Source organism: Rhinoraja longicauda, unplaced genomic scaffold (genome assembly GCF_053455715.1).
Source record: "Rhinoraja longicauda isolate Sanriku21f unplaced genomic scaffold, sRhiLon1.1 Scf000116, whole genome shotgun sequence".
Taxonomy (NCBI): Eukaryota; Metazoa; Chordata; class Chondrichthyes; order Rajiformes; family Arhynchobatidae; genus Rhinoraja; species Rhinoraja longicauda.
In genome coordinates, this window is record NW_027601334.1 from 232,501 (window position 1) to 246,128 (window position 13,628).

At 51.6% G+C, this 13,628-nt stretch overlaps 1 pseudogene; it reads left to right on the plus strand.

Annotated features, from left to right (window-relative positions):
* The first annotated feature begins 6,259 nt into the window (after positions 1 to 6,259).
* On the plus strand, positions 6,260 to 9,592 carry LOC144590074 (uncharacterized; annotated as a pseudogene).
* Positions 9,593 to 13,628: the final 4,036 nt, after the last annotated feature.

The window sequence follows — 13,628 nt, forward strand, 5'->3', positions numbered from 1 at the left end:
GGCAGCCGATTAGAGTACCATCTTTGTACATCCATGAAATATTATGTTCTCAATGATCAGTTAATTTAATGTCTGATTCGTTAGATTAAATGGCGGACAAATTCAACTGTGACTTCATTCTTATCATTATGATATTTCGTATTAATTCTCAATTCACTAAAATATATCTAACATATTTAACTGCTAAATGACCTATTTAAAAATAAAGGCTTTCCTCCAGCAACTCGCAAGTTATGAGTACATCGCCGTGTTGTTTCCAGCTAGATTTTTAAAGCCTCATACATACACGTACAAACACGCGCATTTCACAAATCTCCCCAATCTTCAACGATTTCCAGATTTTTCGTTTCATCGTTTCACCCACAGCCGGGGGTCAATGAAAAATATGACATTGTAGTGAATCCAACAGCGAGTCGATGTTGCAGACGAAGTTTATTGCATAGTTCTAAAACTCCGTGACAATTCGCAACACTCAACTCTAGACAACTACCTAACGTCTTACCTATACAGAGTTCAACGCTAGACTCTCCAATCTACCGCGCTATCTCACCTCTTGACATCGCTAGCCAATCCGAGGGTTCGAACTCCTCTAGCCAATCCCTATGTCCCTACATGAACCTCCCCCAGAACCCTCGATGCCATATCTCACGGGCGCCCGGACCGCCCGACCTGAACGCGTACGAGGAGGGGAGGCCGGTACCGCCAGCGACGAAGGAGGCTGGGAAGGCCCCGCCGATGGAGACGATGGGGCGCCGTTGGAGGGGAAGGGAGGGGGGAACCTGCGGGTATCGGCGATGGGGGCGTGGCTGGAAAGGGCTGAGTGAACCCAGCCGTGGGCGACGGAGGCCCGAGAGTTGAGGGACGAGACGCAGCTGGGGAATCAGGTGGATCGGCCGGAGGTCTGCCCCAGTGAGGAGGTTGGGCCACCAGCACGGGACGGTCCTGGTCCAAGTGGGCCGGTTTGAGTCGGGAGACAGAGACGAGCTCCTGACGGGTTCCTACTGTAACTTGAAGGTGATCGTCCCCCTTTTGAGCACCTGGAACGGGCCCTGGTAGACCGGCTGCAAAGGGGGGCGGTGGGAATCCCGCCGGAGGAAAACGAACTCACAGTCCTGCAAGGCCGCCGGCACGTGCACTGCTGTACACCCGTGACAGGAGGCCGGGACTGGGGCCAGGGAACCTACCCGCGCCCGGAGAGAAGCCAAAATTGACGGGACGGACGACGGCAAGGGGGAGGTCAAGGGAAGAATGTCACCCGGCACACGCAGGGGCGACCCGTAGACGAGTTCCGCCGAGGAGGTACCCAGATCAGCCTTAGGGACCGTGCGAATACCGAGGAGGACACAAGGCAACTGGTCGGCCCAGTCAGGGCCGGTCAGGCGGGCACAGAGGGACACCTTCAGCTGTCGGTGGAAGTGCTCTACCATCCCGTTAGCTTGGGGATGATAGGCGGTGGTCTGCTGCAAGCGGGACCCATACGGCTCCGCAAGCGCGGCCCAGAGGGACGAGATGAACTGGGCGCCCCGGTCGGTAGTGATGACAGCCGGGACGCCGAAACGGGCAACCCAATGTAACGCCAGGGCCCGTGCACAGGAGGCCGCCGAGGTGTCCGACAACAGGAGAGCCTCCGGCCAACGTGCAAAGCGGTCGACCACCGTTAGTAGATGAGTGTAGCCCCTAGAGTGGGGCAATGGACCAACCAATTCCACGTGGATGTGGTAAAAACGGACGGGCGGAACCACGAAATTCTGGTACGGGGGCTCGCCGTGGCGGTGGACCTTGGAGGTCTGGCACGGGACGCAGGCCCGGGCCCAGGCGGCCACCTGCTTCCGCAGGCCGTGCCAGACAAAACGGGCGGCCACCATGGCCGAGGTCGCCCGGATGGACGGGTGTGCCAGGCCATGAATGGCCTCAAAAACCTTACGCCGCAGGGCGGTCGGCACCACCGGGCGAAGGAGGGGAAGGGAAACGTCGCACCAAAGTGTAGTACCTGGGCCTGGGCTACCTGGGCCAACCGCAACCCCGAGGCGGCGGAGGCATACGCTGAGGCAATTCCTTCCAGGCGCTGAGCCTCCGCTAGCTCCTGGAAATCCACCTCGCCCCCACTGCAGCGACCGAGGTATTGGCCGGCCGGGACAGGGCGTCAGCAACGGCATTAAGCCTAACCGCGATGTGGCGAACATCGGTGGTGAACTCAGAAATGAGGGTGAGGTGCCGTTGCTGGCTGGCCGACCACGGATCAGAAACCTTCGAAAAAACAAACGTGAGCGGTTTGTGATCCGTGTAGGCGACAAAAGAGCGGCCCTCCAAAAAATAAAGGAAATGGCGAACAGCTAAATAGAGGGCCAGGAGCTTCCTGTCGAAGGTCGAGTGAGCTGCTGGGTGAAAAATGCCAGAGGCTGCCAGTGATCGTTGACCTGCTGCTCTAAGACCCCACCCACCGCCACGTCTGAGGCATCCACCGTCAGGGCCGTGGGAGCAGAAGAGCGGGGGTGCACGAACATGATGGCGTCGGTGAGGGCCTGTTTAACCGAAGAGAAACCCGCCTCTGCCGCTGTGGACCAAACCAACTCAGCGGGGTTACCCGCGAGGCATTGAAAAAGGGGGCGCATGATCCGAGCTGCCGCAGGCACGAACCGGTGATAAAAATTCACCATGCCCACGAATTCCTGCAAGCCCTTGATGGTGGTAGGGCGGGGAAAAGAGCGGACGGCGTCCACCTTAGCGGGCAAAGGAGTAGCACCGGCCGATGTGATCCGGTGACCCAGGAAATCCACCGCGGACAGGCCGAAATGGCATTTGGACGGGTGGATGTTCAGGCCGTGGTCCTGCAGCCTTCGGAACAGTGCGAAGGTGGACCAGGTGCTCTGGGACCGAACGACTGGCAACCAGAATGTCATCGAGGTAAATAAACACGAAAGACAATCCGCGACCCACATGACCCATAAGACGCTGGAATGCCTCAGCCGCGTTTTTGAGACTGAACGGCATCCGCAACCACTCAAATAACCAGAACGGAGTAATCGTAGCCGTCTTAGGAATGTACGGTGGGTGGACAGGGATCTGATGATATCCCCGCACCAAATTGATTTTGAAAAAACCGTAGCGCCCTCAAGGCTGGCGGAGAAGTTCTGTATGTGAGGGATCGGATTGCGGTCAGGCCGGGCTGCAGCGTTAAGACGCCGGTAATCCCCACATGGTCTCCACCCCCCAGATGCCTTAGAGACCATATGCAAGGGAGAGGCCCACGGACTATCCGAAGGCCGAACAATCCCCAGTCGTTCCAAATTGTGGAACTCCTCCCGGGCTATGGCCAGCTTGTCGTGAGGTAGGCGCCGCGCCCGGGTGAATACAGGCGGCCCCTCGGAAGGGATGAAATGGACGACACCGTGCTTATCGGAAGGTGCATCGAACCGCTGGACGAGGAGCTGCGGGAAGTCGGCGAGGACCGCAGCGAACTGACCTGGAGCCGTGGTGATGGCCTGGATCGACGGGCAGGGTGGGGTGGCGGGTGGTGGAGTAGCAGGCTCCATACTGCTAGCCGAGGGTTGTAGGCCCTTACTGCGGACGTCTGCGACCAACGAAAAAGCCCAGAGGAAATCCGCGCCCAGAATTGCCTGGCCCACGTCGGCAACGATGAAATCCCAACGGTAGGTCCCGGAGCCGAAGGACCGGGACATGGCCCTCTTGCCGTAGGTGCGGATGGGACTGCCGTTGACCGCAATGACGGACGGACCCTTCCTACCTGCTCGAACTTCGTAGTCGTAGGGGGGCACGATGCTAACGACCGCTCCCGTATCGACCAAAAAGACGGTGCCGGTACCTTGATCTGTGGCGTAGAGGCGGCGGTTGCGGCCGATCGAAACTGCCTCTACATTCGATCGGCCGAGGCATTTCCCGGAAAGGAACACGGGGCCCTGCAACTTCGGGCTTCACTGCCCCATCGCTTATGAAAAAAACACCAGCCACGCCTGTGCGGCTCTGTTGCTTGGGCCCGCCGCGAAATGGCGGGTGCTGCAGCCCCGTCTTGGCGGGCTGACTACAAAATGGCGGCCGCGCGGCCGGCTGCTGCTAGGCCTCGAAACCCGATTTATCTCGTGTGGAGCCCTCCGTGACGAGCGCGTCGGCTTTATCTGCGAACGCTACCGGGTCTTCAAAAGAGACGTCCGCCAACACTAACCTGACGTCCCGGGGCAATTTCTCCCAGAATGCCGCTTCGAACATCATACACGGCTGGTGGTCGCCAATCAAGGTTAGCATCTCCGTCATCAAAACCGACGGTAGCCGATCCCCCAGCTCCGGTAAATGTAGGAGATTCAGAGCCCGCTGGTTCTGGCTAAAGCCAAAAGTCCTCAGCAGGAGCCTCTTGAGCCCCTCGTACTTCTCGGTTTGGGGAGGGTTGGTCAGGTACCTTCCCACTCCCGCGGCCACCTCGGGTTGCAGGCAGCTTACCAGCAGGTGGAACTTCTCTTGGTCCTCTTCCACCTTCTTGAGGTGGAACTGGGACGCTGCCTGCACAAACCACAGGTGCGGCTGATGGGCCCAGAACGGGGGTAAGTGAACGCCGCTCACATTCTGCTGCCCACTGCTCGCTCCTACCTGCGACATGTTCTCGTGATCTTCGGATCACGTCGGGGTTACCAATGTAGAGAGACCATCAGCGAGTGGATGTTGCAGACGAAGTTTATTGCATAGTTCTAAAACTCCGTGTCAATTCGCAACACTCAACTCTAGACAACTACCTAACGTCTTACCTATACAGAATCCAACGCTAGACTCTCGAATCTACCGCGTTATCTCACCTCGTGACATCGCTAGCCAATCCGAGGGTTCGAACTCCTCTAGCCAATCCCTATGTCCCTACAACGTCATCACGCAGTGAACAGGAAGAAGGGTAACTACGCAGGATGTATCACAGTGTTGCAGCTCACCATTCCAAGTATTGTCCATATAGTGGCTCTCCTTCACCGATGTATTAGATGCACTAATCATAAATTAGTGATTTCCGTTATTTTTCCCTGCAACATAATAATAATCCAGATCGTCTCCACTGCTGTTTTTTTTTATCCCAATGAGCGGTGTTAAGGCACTTGCACTAAATCCATGGCCACAATCATCGCGTCCGTGGCAGAGTGGATTCTAGAGTTAAAGGTCAGGACCGAACGGATAATAAGGTATTTTGAAAAACCAGTACAAGACATCTAGCGAAGAGGAGATGCAAACCTTGGCCGACCTACAAAACATCCTTAGGAAATGGCTTATGACCCTCCGCAGAGCAGTGGCACAGGAGAAGAGGAAGAGAGATAGCCAGGAAGCGAGCTGCATTCATTGCCAATCCCTTTGGCTTCACCAGGCGATTACTTGGGGACAAGCGCAGTGGCCGCCTCATGTGCTCCTGAGGGAGCCGAGTCTGAAGGAGGTTGAGGAGGTCATCAAGGCGGCACGCTCAGCCTCTGGACCGGGCCCTAGTGGCGTAACATACATAGTGTACAAGCGCTGCCCAGAGCTCCTTCGCCACCTATGGAAGATCTTGAAGGTGGTATGGCGAAGGGGGAGAGTTGTTGAACAGTGGAGGTGCGCTGAGGGAGTTTGGATTCCGAAAGAGAAAAACTGAAAGAACATCAATCAGTTTTGGTCAATCTCGCTGGTGAGCGTTGTGTTTTTCAGCATTGTCTCCCGAAGATTAACTGAGTTTCTCCTCAAAAACAGCTACATCGACCCCTCAGTGCAGAAGGGTGGGATTCCTGGAGTTCCGGGCTGCTTGGAGCACACTGGAGTAGTCACGCAGCTCATCAGAGAAGCCCATGAAAACAGAGGTGACATAGTTCTTCTGTGGTTGGACCTGGCCAATGCCTATGGGTCCTTGCCGCACAGACTGGTTGAGCTTTTAGTACACCGCCACCATGTTCCCAGTAAGACCAAGGTCCTGATGCTGGATTATTACCATAATTTCAGGTTGAGGGTGACTTCTCGGTCAGAAACATCAGACAGGCATGGGTTTGAAAAAGGAATAATAACGAGCTGCACCATTTCTGATATTCTTTTTCCTCTTGCCATGAACATGGTGGCCAAGTCAGCCGCGGTGGACTGCAGGGGCACCCTAACCAAGTCTGGTGTAAGACAGCCCCCAATAAGAGCTTTTATGGACGACCTTACTATCACCACAACATCGGTCCCAGGGAGTAGGTGAATCCTACAAGGTCTTGAGAAAATTATCACTTGGGCAAGAATGAGTTTAAAACCAAACAATTAAAAGTCCATGGTGCTGAAGAAGGGGAAATTGGCTGACAAATTCCACTTCTTATTATCTGGAACTGCCATTCCCTCCATCACTGAGAATCCTGTCAAGACATTGGGGAAGCTTTTTGACGCAACTCTGAGAGACTCTGCCGCCATTCAAAAGTCCATCGAAGACTTTGAAGCCTGGCTCACCAAAGTCGACAAGTCAGGCCTGCCTGGCAGATTCAAGGCCTGGATCTATCAGCATTCCATCCTGCCCCGTGTCCTGTTACATCTCTTGGTTTTCGCTGCTCCATTGACCACAGTTGAGTCCCTCGAAAGGAAGATCAGTGGTTTTCTTCGAAAGTGGCTTGGCCTTCCGCGCAGCCTCAACAGTGCAGCACTGTACGGGACCAGTAACATCTTACAGCTCCCATTCAGTTCTCTCACTGAAGAGGTTATGGTGGCACGGACAAGAGAAGCCCTGCAGTTCAGGGACTCCAGGGACCAAAAGGTGTCATCGGCTGGCATTGAGGTGAGAACAGGGAGGAAATTAAGGGCGGAGAAAGCAGTTGAGGTGGCAGAGTCACGCGCAAGACAAAAGGCATTGGTGGGAGTCATAGCATCTGGCAGAGCGGGCTTGGGATACTTTCCTAAGACCCATGTTGGCTAAGCCCAGGGCAAGGAGAGACACCATCTCATCCAGGAAGAGGTCCGAGCAGGTGTGGAGAGGAAGAGGTCCGAGCAAGCGTGGAGGAAGAGCGTGTGAGCAGTGCGGTGGGGCTCAGGCAGCAGGAATCGTGAACAAGGTGGGAGAGCATACCGCAGCGCAGGATTACCTGGTCAAACAGCACCTCAGCAGCTTCCCAAAGTCCCTGATGTTGTGAGACCCGAAACACCCGATGAGACCAGGTCACATCACTGAGGATGCATCCTAGTGCATCCAGAAGATATATCTTGCACACGTCGTACCATACTGCGTACCATACATAGTGTTCAAGTGCTGCCCAGAGCTCCTTCAACACCTATGGAAGATCTTGATGGTGGTATGGCGAAGGGGGAGAGTTGCTGTCCAGTAGGGGTGCGCTGACGGAGTTTGGATCCCGAAAGATGAAAACGGAAAGAACATCAAACAGTTTCGGGCAATCTCGCTGCTGGGCGTGGAAGGGAAGATGTTTTTCAGCATTGTCTCCAGAAGATTAACTTCGTTTCTCCTCAAAAACAGCTCCATCGACCCCTCAGTGCAGAAGGGTGGGGATTCTTGGAGTTCCGGGCTGCGTGAAGCACACTGGAGTAGTCACGCAACTCATCAGAGAAGCCCATGAAAACAGAAGCGACCTAGTTGTTCTGTGGTTGGACCTGGCCAATGCCTAGGTGTCCATTCCGCATAGACTGGTTGAGCCTGCACTACACCGCCTCCATGTTGCCAGTAAGTTCAAGGTCCTGATCCTGGATGATTACCATAATTTCAGGTTTAGGGTGACTTTTGGGTCAGAAACATCTGACTGGCATGGGCTTGAAAAAGGAATAATAACGGGCTGCACCATTTCTGTTATTCTTTTTGCTCTTGCCATGAACATGGTGGCCAAGTCAGCCGCGGTGGAATGCAGAGGCCCACTGACCGAATCTGGTGCACGACAGCCCCCAATAAGAGCTTTTATGGACGACCTTCCCATCACCACAAAATGTGTCCCAGGGAATAGATGGATCCTACAAGGTCTTGAGAAACTTATCACTTGGGGAAGAATGAGTTTCAAGCCAACAACGTCAAAGTCCATGGTGCTGAAGAGGGAGAAGGTAACTGACAAATTCCACTTCTTATTATCTGGAACTGCCATTCCCTCCATCACTGAGAAACGTGTCAAGATTTTGGGGAAGCTTTTTGACGTAACTCTGAGAGATTCTGCCGCCATTCAAAAGTCCATCGAAGACCTTGAAGCCTGGCTCACCAAAATCGACAAGTCAGGCCTACCTGGCTGATTCAAGGCCCGGATCTATCAGCATTCCATCCTGCCCGTGTCCTGTGGCCTCTCCTGGTTTACGCTGTTCCATTGACCACAGTTGAGTCCCTCGAAAGGAAGATCAGTGGTTTACTTCGCAAGTGGCTTGGCCTTCTCCGCAGCCTCAACAGTGCAGCACTTTACGGGACCAGTAACATCTTACAGCTCCCATTCAGTGGTCTCACTGAAGAGTTTATGGTGGCACGGACAAGAGATGCCCTACAGTACAGGGACTCCAGGGACCAAAAGGTGTCATCGGCTGTCATTGAGTGAGAACAGAGAGGAAATGGAATGCGGAGAAAGCAGTTGCGGTGGCAGTCACCCCTAAGACAAAGGGCATTGGTAGGATTCATAGTAACTGGCAGAGCGGGCTTGGGATACTTCCCTAAGACACATGTTGGCAAGGCCCAGGGCAAGCAGAGACATCATCTCATCCAGGAAGAGGTCCGAGCAGGTGTGGAGGAAGAGCGTGTGAGCAGGACGGTGGGGCTCGGGCAGCAGGGAGCGTGGACAAGGTGGTAGAGCATACCGCAGCGCAGGATTACCTGGTCAAACGTCATGCAGGCAGATTTCCAGCGCGTCCGGTTCCTTGTCCTAGCTGTCTACGATGCCCTACCAAGCCCACCAAACCTCCACGTCTGGGGCAAGATCGTGACACCTTCCTGTCCAATTTGCACAGGAAGGGGATCACTAGAACATCTCCTCAGCAGCTGCCCAATGTCCTTGGCCAATGTCGCTATCGGTGACGCCACAACCAGGTGCTTAAGTTGGTTGCTGAGAGCATAGCCACTGCAAACACAATCAGCAAAGACCAGCATGCCCCGAAGAAATCAATCACTTTTGTCAAAGCTGGAGAGAAGCCTCTACCACAACCAAAAACAAGGTCGGGCCTCCTCTACACAGCCACTGACTGGCAGCTGCACGTCGACCTGGGCAAACAGCTGAATTTATGCAGCACATCGCGGCAACATCACTCCTGCCAGACATGATCATCACCTCCGAAGTGACAAAACAGCTGATCATTCTGGAGCTGACAGGGCCCTGGGAAGAGCGTATGGAAGAAGGAAATGAGAGGAAACGCGCAAAGTACTAGGAGGTGGTGGAGATGTGCAGGCACAAATGCTGGAAGACACGCTATGAACCCATAGAGGTGTGCTGCAGAGGCTTTGCAGGACGCTCACTCTGCAAAGTCCTCAACCAATTGGGCATAACGGGGCTGGCAAAGAAGAGGGCCATTCAATCCGCAAGCGAAGCCGCAGAGAAAGCCACTAGATGGCTTTGGATTAAGAGGGCTGATCCGTGGGCAGGTGCTGCTGGGACGCAAGTAGGGGCCTGATCAACGCCGGCTGGGTCGCCTGGGCGAGGGTGTCTGATGTTGTGAGACCCGAAACAACCGATGACCCCAGGTCACATCACTGAGGATGCGTCCCAGTGCATCCAGAAGATGTATCTTGCACGTTGAAGTCTGGCTCAGCCAGTGGCACCGAGGAATAGACCGGGTGACAAACAAGAATAGTTTGGTGACTACTGGAGAGACAGTTGACGGCATGGAAAGACGGCATTCGGGACAGGGTGGGTTAGCATCCCAGTCCGTGTCTTTCGTGAGAAAGAAACCCAATAAAGCTACGGAAAAGCCTTATGAAACATACCCCCAGGAGATCCCGAGAGGGGGGAGGATGAGGTCTCCAATAGGACGGACCAGAGGTTATTGACCCCTGCAAACGACCTGACTACGTGTATAAGATGCATTTGCGGAAAGCTGTGCAAGAACCACCATGGCCTTAAAATCCGTCAGACCAGAATGAAATGCTCGGAGAAGGAGAAAGAGGTGCAGCGCACAGGCCCTAAACCTGGTGAGACGCAGGAGGAGCCCGGCCAGGACTCACCCCACATAGCCCAGTCCCTCCACGCATCAGAGTCTCCCAACCCCTGCAGAGTAGTTCCATAGCAACAGATTAAGTGGCTCCCGGCCAGCAACCGGAATGAATGGCTGCAGTTTGACAAAGACGTGACCAACATCATTCAAGCCACAGCCAAAGAGATGCAGATCGCCGACTCCAAACAATGACTGACACCATTGTCAGTTATGCTCTGAAAGATTTGGCCATGGTGAGAAAGGTAACACCAAGCCTACCACCTACACCATAAACCGCAGGGACACCAAAATACATCAACTGCGGTAGGAGCTTCGAACCCTCAAAAAAATCGGATACCAAACACTATAACGTTCAATCACATTTGAGTTTTACGGTGAACATTTTCAATCGTTTGGTATATATTTAGTTAAATTATTGACTTCGGTATTTGTATTAATGACAAATTGCAACCGGAATGTCAGAACAAATTAAAAATTATTTAGTTTGCAACATGGGGCGGTAACAAAACTGAAGTGAGATTGTTGCCGTTTAGTAAAGGGTTTGGGGGCGTGTGCTTCGGGAGCTGTGTTCCCAGCACGTGCTGCTGTAGGTCATACTTATTTTGTGATCTTGGTTGGACAAAGCCCAGAATGCTTTAAGCATTGAGAGATTCATACTAGTAAGCTGCAGACGTTTGACAGACTCAGGTCAGAATTTCAGTGCCGCTTTTGAAACAACTATGCACCTGCATGAGCATTCAACAGTAATTAGCACACAAATAATGTTTACTTTAAAGTAAAGCCAGAAAAATCTAGCAATTTAAAGGGGTACAGTGCCGTTTCGTAAGAGCTCGATTACACAGCTTGTTTAGGCGTATAATAACAAAGTTATCTAATTCCATAGAATTACTGATGAAAGCTACTTTGACTTTTATTAACCAACGTTATTCAGTTGAACTATTGCAATAATCTCCAAAATGTTTTATGAGCAGATAAACAGCTACAAATGAAAGACAAGGGTAAGGAAACAAACAATGCTCTACATCACACCAAGTGTTTTCAAAACTGTAGACAGACGGTGTTTACCATCCAAAACAATGTTACATTAAAGTATTTGTATTATTTTGCGCAGAACAGTTAAGAGAGATCTTTGAATTATTTAGTGTTGATGTGTGCACATTCTTAGTTATGAAATGACGAAGTATTTCGCTGTACGCAGATAAATACTGTTGAATTTAAACCACAAGGGTTGTGTTAACGCTGATGCACCTCAGAGAGGTAATTTCCAACACATAAGTCCCGCGTTCGATGAATATATGTAAGAAGGCATGTGCTGTGATGGTCTGTAAATCCTGCCATTTTAGTCCCGGTAATGCTGTAAATGTGTTAATAATGGATTAGTTCTGGAAGATCTGAGGGAAAGCATTGTTTTATGTGCAGGAAGGAGCTACAGATGCTGGTTTAAATCGAAGGTAGACACAGAATGCAGGAGTAATTCAGCGGGGAAGGCAACGTCTCTGGAAAGGAATAGGTTACGTTTCGGTTCGAGAACCTTCTTCCGGCTGACGTCATAGATAAGAAAGTATATAGATAAGGATTTGTACGGTGTGAAAACAGGACAAAGGGAATGAAGTCCAAGAAAATGTAGAAATTATTATTGTTAGTTGGAAGAAGGTAGCAACAAAGCAAACGAAATAATATGTAGTCGAAGACAGTAAGACGTCGGAGAACTGGGAAGTAGGCGGGATGGAGAGTGAGAGAAAGGAATGGTTACTTTGCATAGCAACATAGAACATAGAAAATAGATGCAGGAGGAGGCCATTCGGCCCTTCGAGCCCGTACCGCCATTCATTGTGAACATGCTGAACATCTACAATCAATAACCCGTGCCTGCCTTCTCCCCATATCCCTTGATGCCACTCGCCCCTTGAGCTCTATCTAATTCTCTCTTAAATCCATCTAGTGATTTGGCCTCCGCTGCCCTCTGTGGCAGAGAATTCCACAAATTCACAACTCTCTGGGGGGAAAAGTTCCTTCTCACTTCAGTTTTAAATGACCTCCCCTTTATTCTAATATTGCGGCACTTGGTTCTGGAGTCGCCCAACATGGGGAATATTTTTCCTGCATCTAGCTTGTCCAGTCCTTTTTTATAATTTTATATGTCTCTATAAGATCCCCTCTCATCCTTCTAAACTCCAGTGAATACAAGCCTAGTCTTTTCAATCTTTCCTTATATAACAGTCCCGCCATCCCAGGGATCGACCTCATTAACCTACGCTGCACTACCTCAATTACAAGGATGTCCTTCCTCAAATTAGGAGACCAAAACTGTACACAATACTCCAGATGTGGTCTTACCAGGGCCATATTCAACTGCAGAAGAACCACTTTACTCCTATACTGAAATCCTCTCGTTATGGAGGCCAACATGCCATTAGCTTTCTTCACTGCCTGAGTACCTGCACGACAATTTTCAGTGACTGCTGTACAAGGACAACCAGGTCTCGCTGCACCTCCCCTTTACCTAACCTGACACCATTCAGATAATAATCTGCCTCTTTATTTTTGCCGCCAAAGTGGATAACCTCACATTTATCTATATCATACTGCAACTGCCACGCATCTTCCCACTCACTCAACCTGTCCATGTAACCCTGCAACATCCTAACATCCACTTCGCAGTTGGAACTGCCACCCAGCTTTGTGGCATCCGCAAACTTCCTAGTATTATTATTAATGCCTTCGTCCCAATCATTAATATATGTGGTAAACGGTTGCGGCCCCAACACCGAACATTACGACACTCCACTCTCCACTGCTTGGCATTCTGAAGAGGACCCGTTTATTCCTGCTCTTTGCTTCCTGTCTACCAACCAATTCTTTATCGATGTCAACATCCTACCCCCAATGCTATGTGCTCTGATTTTGCTCACCAATCTCCCTTGTGGGGCTTTATCAAAGTCTTTCTGAAAGTCTAGATACACTACATCCACTGGCACCCCTTTCTCCATTTTACTTGTCACATCCTCAAAAAATGCCAGACTATTAGTCAAGCATGATTTCCCTTTCATAAATCCAGGCTGACTTGGACATCCTTTTACTGCTATCCAAATGCACCGTTATTACCTCTTTAATAATTGACTCCAGCATCTTCCCCACCACCGATGTCGGGCTAACTGGTCTGTAATTCCCCGTTGAAAAGTTGGATAACATTAGCTATCCTCCAATCCACAGGGACTGATCCTGAATCTATTGAACATTGGAAAATGATCACCAATACTACACTTCTCCCCACCCTGTCTCCTGCAAAAAGTCTATCCCCTACTCCCAATTCCTCCATCTACGCCGCATCTGCGCCCGGGATGAGATGTTTCACACTATGGCACCAGAGAAGTCCTCACTCTTCAGTAAACGGGGCTTCCCCTCTTCCATTATAGATGCGGCTCTCACTAGGGCATCTTCTACATCCCGCAGCTCCGCTCTTGCTCCACCTCCCCTCATTCGTAACAAGGACAGAATCCCCCTCGTTCTCATCTTCCACCCCATCAGCCAGC